Source organism: Zingiber officinale, chromosome 10A (assembly GCF_018446385.1).
Source record: "Zingiber officinale cultivar Zhangliang chromosome 10A, Zo_v1.1, whole genome shotgun sequence".
In the NCBI taxonomy this organism is placed as follows: Eukaryota; Viridiplantae; Streptophyta; class Magnoliopsida; order Zingiberales; family Zingiberaceae; genus Zingiber; species Zingiber officinale.
In genome coordinates, this window is record NC_056004.1 from 57,286,959 (window position 1) to 57,293,177 (window position 6,219).

Sequence of the window (6,219 nt, forward strand, 5' to 3'; positions counted from 1 at the left end):
GACTTGAATTTCTTCCTCAAGCTTTTGGACTTGAGTTGAATTTTCAGTCTGAACTGGGTCAAGCAAGGTTTCGAGGTTAGTCACTTCTTTAAGGAGTGTTACCTCCTTTAGAAGCGACTTGATTCGAACTTTCGACTTAGCTACTTTATGCATTAAATAATTGATTAAACTATACAAACGACATTTACTTACAGAGGGGTTTGGCCCTTCAGAAATGGATGCGGATCCGTGGCTTCTCTCGGACTCAGCTTCTGATTCGTCCTCGCTTTTAGTGTAGTCCCGAGCTGTTAATGCGAGGAGGCTTGCCTGCTCGACTTCTTCGTCGTCGGATTCCTTGGAAGAAGATTCGTCCCAAGTGGCCTTCAGAGCCTTCTTCCTCCTTGGTTTCTTTGGATCCTTTTGGTTCGGTCAGTTCACCATGATATGCCCTTTCTGATTGCACCCGTAGCAAGTCACCTCGAATTTAACCTTTGAGCTTGATTGGGCTTCTTTGGTTTGGATGACCTTTTTGACGTCCCTTTTGTTGAAGCCCTTCTTTTTGTAGAGTTTTTTTATCAGGTTGACGAATTCTCTTGTGAGATCGTCGTCGTCTTCCGAATCTTGTTCCTCTTCTGATTCTTGTTCGGTTCTATGTTTTGATTTTGACTCGCGTGCTCTTCCTGTACCTGCAATCAAAGCCAACCCTTTCTCGGCCAGACGTGAGTTAGTCTGTTCATGAAGTTCAAACTCAGAAAACAATTCGTCTAACTTAATAGTAGAGAGGTCCTTAGAAACCTTGTAGGCATCTACCATGGATGCCCACAAGGTGTTCCTCGGAAAGGCGTTTAAGGAGTACCTTATGATGTCCCGGTTGTCTACCTTCTGTCCGATCGCATGGAGTCCATTTAGTAGTTCTTGAATTCAGGCGTGGAGCTGGCTAGCCATCTCACCTTCCTGCATTTTTAAGTTATACAATTTATTAAGTAACAGATCTCTTTTGCTTACCTTGGTGTCAGAGGTGCCCTCGTGGAGTTCGATCAGCTTCTCCCATAGCTCTTTTGCGCTGGAGAACGGTCCAACTCTATTGAGTTCCTCCTTGGTCAGTCCACACTGGAATATGCAGGTAGCCTTTACACTACAACAAAAACTGCAAACGACAACGGATATTATCCATTGTCGTAGGGTCAAAAAACCGTTGTAACTGAGAGCGTTGTAGAATGTATTGCCCTACGACAACGGTTTTGAATCCGTTGTCTTTGTAGAAATTTGACAACGGTTTTTATCCGTTGTTGTATATATGCTCAAAATTTAGCTACGAATGATACGACAACGGTTTAAAACCGTTGTGGTAGCTAATTTCAACAACAGAAATAAACCGTTGTAGTAGACTCTTTTTACAACAGATATAAACTGTTGTGGTAGATAATATTTACTCGTTTTGCTTTTTTTTTTTACAATAGTTTTAATATATTTACAACGGATAAAACAATTGTCTTTTATCACTTTTTTCAAAAAAAATCGTTGTGGTTTACATAGTTTTTACAACATTTTTAACTGTTGTCTTTAATGTTCATTAATACCAAACAACCAATCTTATTTTACTATAAGCAAACCACCAATACAAAACTAAATATTTACTACATTAAATCCAAAATAAACATCCATATATAATTCATCTTGTAGCCACACATATACAAAAATATACAAAATGAGTTGTTACTCATCAAAATACACATGTTTTTCATTACTGTTCTCCATATACATTAAATCACATGTTTTCCATTTGTTGTTCTCCATATGGCGCGCTTTTAATTTACAAATTAGCAAGGCAAGCTACATCCTAACAAAGCTCATTTCTTGCATAAAAAAAACTCAAGCCTCACGAATTACCTGACCTGCAAAAGAAAAATTCAACAAAACTTATAAAATTCCATAATTCCAGATTCATGTTGTCTACATGACAACATGAATTCTTAGAAAATAAGCAATACAAGGAAACATGCCATTTTATACTCAAAGTTGCATGTTTGAGGTGGTTATAGTCAAAATTACTAAAAATATGATTACCAAAGAATAAGAGCAACTAAAAAACTACTTTTATCCAGTTAGGGAAAAAAATAGACAATTGCAAATTTTCCTCCTTCTCTTACGTTTTCAACTAATGACTAGTTTAAAGAGGATTTTTTGCAACTTCATCAAGTTTTACATTGACTCAAACTTATGACTACCCTTGAACATAATCTTTGAGTATCTATTTGTATATGTTGCAGAACTGTTAGCCACTGCTAGAAGAAATGGAGAAACTCTTCCAACTAATGTACTCCATGTTACTCAAGGAGCCTTATCGAAATATGGTTCTAATAATAATAATAATAAATCCTCTCTCAATCAGCTGCATTCATGAGTAACACATTGGAAGAGGAATATCAAGGCTGTGTCTGAAAGGAAAAGAACTCTGGTATTCACAAAATATAATTTAACCGTCAGTCCTTGCATAATGCAGAAACAACTAAATAAGCGTCATGTAACATCAAATGTTAGAATGAGGTATTGGGCAAAGGTATGTGTATAATTTATTTCATGGAACATCAAATGTAGAAACAGAGTTTTTTTCCTTCAACCAAACATTTAAAAAAAAATGGAAATTTCCAAAGCATGACATAACTGCCCAAATCTGCGTTGGATATAGATACTTGGATAATGACACTCAAACAGTGACACTAAGAGTGAACAATCACTAATCCTATTGAACACATGTACAATTTGTAAAAATAGTCATGTCAGAGATTGCGATCATACTCATGTTGAACTATATCAAGTCCAAGTAACATAGACATGGAACAGTTGTAGCACTGACACCATATTCAACCACACAAGCATTATCATACTAGAGATTTGAATGAACATTAGTTATCAAATTTCGTAAACAGTAAGCAGTAGAGTACTAGCCTTGTATGTTAAACTTGTTGAATGTACAATATCTCATAAGAAAGTTTACCTTTAATGTTATCACAATAATCACATCCAGAGAGAATACACAAATCAATGAACTGATCCATAGTGAGTCTTAGCTCTTCAAGAACCTGAAAAATAAGGATGAGAATAAATACAGTAATTCAATTAGCAATAAGCAGAATAAATATACCTTTGAAACGTCAAATTCCATCACAAAGATTTTTTTGGAACTAGGATCCATTAAATGATGGAGAAACCTTGGTACCCCAAAAGTTAAAGTATCCATGTTTTCTGAGGCAACCGCAAACACCTAGAGATTGATAACAAACAAATACGTTTAGGATATTAAAGTTAAAAAAATAAAATAGAATGTGTTACATTGCATCATTTTATCTTGTCACTTTTGTAAAGAGTTGCGCATTGAGCTTCTGCTTCACAGGGTGCCTTTAGATCAGAAAGATGAGTTTAGCTTCTAAAACTAGAGATACAATACTTGTATATTAAGCAATTGCATGCAGCTTTAGGAAATGTTTGCAAGAGAAAGTAAAATTGTGTCATTGTTAGTTCAAATTCTTGTAGCAAGGATAAAGAATTCAATAAGTGAAAGTGGACTAGTTTACCTCAATAGTAGGCACACCCATTAGTCTTAAGAGACGTTTACAATCTTCATTATGTTGCTTGGTTACCTGTGAAAAAACTCTACAGTCATCTACTAGAATCAAATTCTTCAAGAAAGTAATTTGAAAGTTCAAAATATATTTAAAAAAACTCTATGTTACATATGAAGAAAACAGATAATCACCATGCTAACTTTATGTTGATTACATCATAATCAATAAGATCCTCATGGTAATTTCCAATAAAATAGCAATATCAAAGATTACCTTGACAGTCCTTTTGCTGTACTTTTCAATTCCCTCCAAATCACCAGTCTACAAACAACAAATGTAACCAAGACAGCAAAAGAAATTCTAGCACACTAAAGAGTCCCAATAAAGGTACTTGTTATGCACAAGCAATGACCTCAATTGTTGTGTTCAGATCGTTAGTTGCATCTTTCCTCTTTAAATATCTAAAGAATAAAATAAGCTTAAAGATTATCATTATCTTGCAACAAAAAAAAAGTAGGGGGACAATGACAAAACTGTAAAGACTAGCCTTTTGGCAAGTTCTTGTTTCTTCAGCTCTGGAGGTTGACCGTCAAATACATATCTGGCATAAAAAAGATGATAATAAAATATGGTGGCTGAATGATAAACAAAATGATATTTAGACATGCAAATGGACTTACACTGGCTCGATACTTGCTTCTAATAATCTGATAGTTCGATTGAACATCCCTTGCAAATGACTTATTGGCCATACAAAATATCAAGAGTTAGAAGAAGAAATAAAAAAGTCCAACTCATGCATAGATTTTTCAATGAACTCTGCAAATTCTTTCCTAATTCCAGGAAGTCCTCGAGAATCACTATATGCACCTGATTGCTCGAAAGAAAGTTGAGATTCTTATCAGAATGACTAAAACAATATTTACTCATCAACATGAAAAAAATAATAAGGCCTGCAGATGATGTTTTGGGTTTGTTACATATAAAGATACAACTAAAAACTGGAATATGACACAAATATTATGAAAAGGCCAACATAAAAATTGCTTGGGTTACAAATGCACAAACAAGTACAGAATACATTTCTTTTCCAGATCACCGTTAACAAGAGGAAACAAGTTGCAAAGCAGTTTAGCTTGAGAAACAGACTGCATCAAAAAGGAAAAGGTTTAAGCAGACTGCGAGTTGAAAATTGTAGGAATATGTGAATACCTAAACCACCCGAATTCAATGAAAGATAATATTTAGCTCTTGCAATGACATCTGCTGGGAATAAAAGCCCGACATTAGGGTCATCCAATAGAAATGGAGCTTGGCACAATGCTACCACCTGGAGAATAGTATAGGTAAAAAATTACACCATTAAAAAGAGAAATATAATGGAAAATATCTCTTTATCTCAGGGAGCACAGAGAAGGAGAAATTGCTCCATGTACAAGGAATTTTTGACTTGTGAAGATGATTTTTTCTCACTGAGTTCCTTAAGTCAAGCAATAGAGAAGAATGATCAACACTTTGATACAAGTAGTTTTTAAGAAAGAATAAAGAGAAAATGGAAACCTGACGGGGAAATGTTAATGGCTTCTATCCGAGAGCATGAGGGTTCCCGACATTTGTGAAAATAATCTGCAAACAACAAAAAAAACCAATCTCATGGAATGTAAGTCCAACTTGTATCTTGTTTCTTAAGAATAAATTGTAAGGGGAGTACAGTATTATAGCCTCAAATTTTAATCTCATAAGTGACATCCCAACAAGCTAACAATAAAAAGAATCAAAGGCATATGTGCACTTCATATCTTGATACAAGCAATCAAGCAAACATATACAGTGCTAAATAACCCAGGAGGATATCTTCAACCAGATAACAAGAATGGAAAAAAAACAATCAAAGTCAGATCTTTCAGGAATCGAAATAAGAGTCTCTTTCAATAAAATTTATTCTATTTAACTCAAATCATGTTGTGGCACAATCAACGAAACTTGTGTATGAGAAAGCATCATAACCTTCTTCCCCTCCTTCTGCAACTCCGAAGCCCGCAGGTAAAGCTCCCCTTTGACAGCATATGCAACTTTCTTCACATTCTCATTCAGCAACTCGTAGTCCAGCGGCTTCGGCGCCATCCTAATACTAATTAATGATTTAAAATCAGAACTTCTTATCTTAATATTGACTAAACAACAAAAGGAGTATAGAAGAGGTCACATGCTAATTTTATGATGGAAAGCAGATCAAACTTACTTGGACATCAAAGATTCTACTGCCTTCTCCATGCATGGAAAAATTAGCCTATTTTGACTGAAACTTGTTGACTCTCTTTGTTAGAAAATGGGCAGTCTTCTTGGAGCATATAATGCAGAAATATGCATCTCTGACTCTGCTGTAGTTCTATAGACATGAACAGAAACAACAATAAACAAGGATGCCATGGCTAAAATCCTGATGCCTTTGCAGTATGCTATAGACCCTGCAGAAGAAGCTTGCTTACATGAGAAATAGACGTATGTTTTCATGTTCTTCTCTGATCTAAGAAGTCATTAAGAAAAACTAGAGGAACAAATCTCGTGGAAAATGATCGCCATATTCAATTAATGATACGATTAAGACGATTTGGTGAATTATTTTTTTTAAAAAATGACCCTAATTCGATTGAATCTGAAGCAGAGGAAACCC

General features: G+C 35.1%; 2 long non-coding RNA genes across 2 annotated transcripts; both read right to left on the reverse strand.

Moving 5' to 3' along the window:
- Positions 1-3,347: 3,347 nt before the first annotated feature.
- Positions 3,348-3,868, reverse strand: LOC122026201. The gene is made up of 3 exons (XR_006124053.1): positions 3,819-3,868; positions 3,555-3,620; positions 3,348-3,378 (listed from the first exon to the last, which is right to left on the reverse strand). It is a non-coding gene; the product is annotated as an uncharacterized LOC122026201 (long non-coding RNA).
- Positions 3,869-4,356: 488 nt separating this feature from the next.
- Positions 4,357-5,616, reverse strand: LOC122028174. The gene is made up of 4 exons (XR_006124666.1): positions 5,553-5,616; positions 5,106-5,171; positions 4,758-4,875; positions 4,357-4,415 (listed from the first exon to the last, which is right to left on the reverse strand). It is a non-coding gene; the product is annotated as an uncharacterized LOC122028174 (long non-coding RNA).
- Between the last annotated feature and the right edge of the window lie 603 nt (positions 5,617-6,219).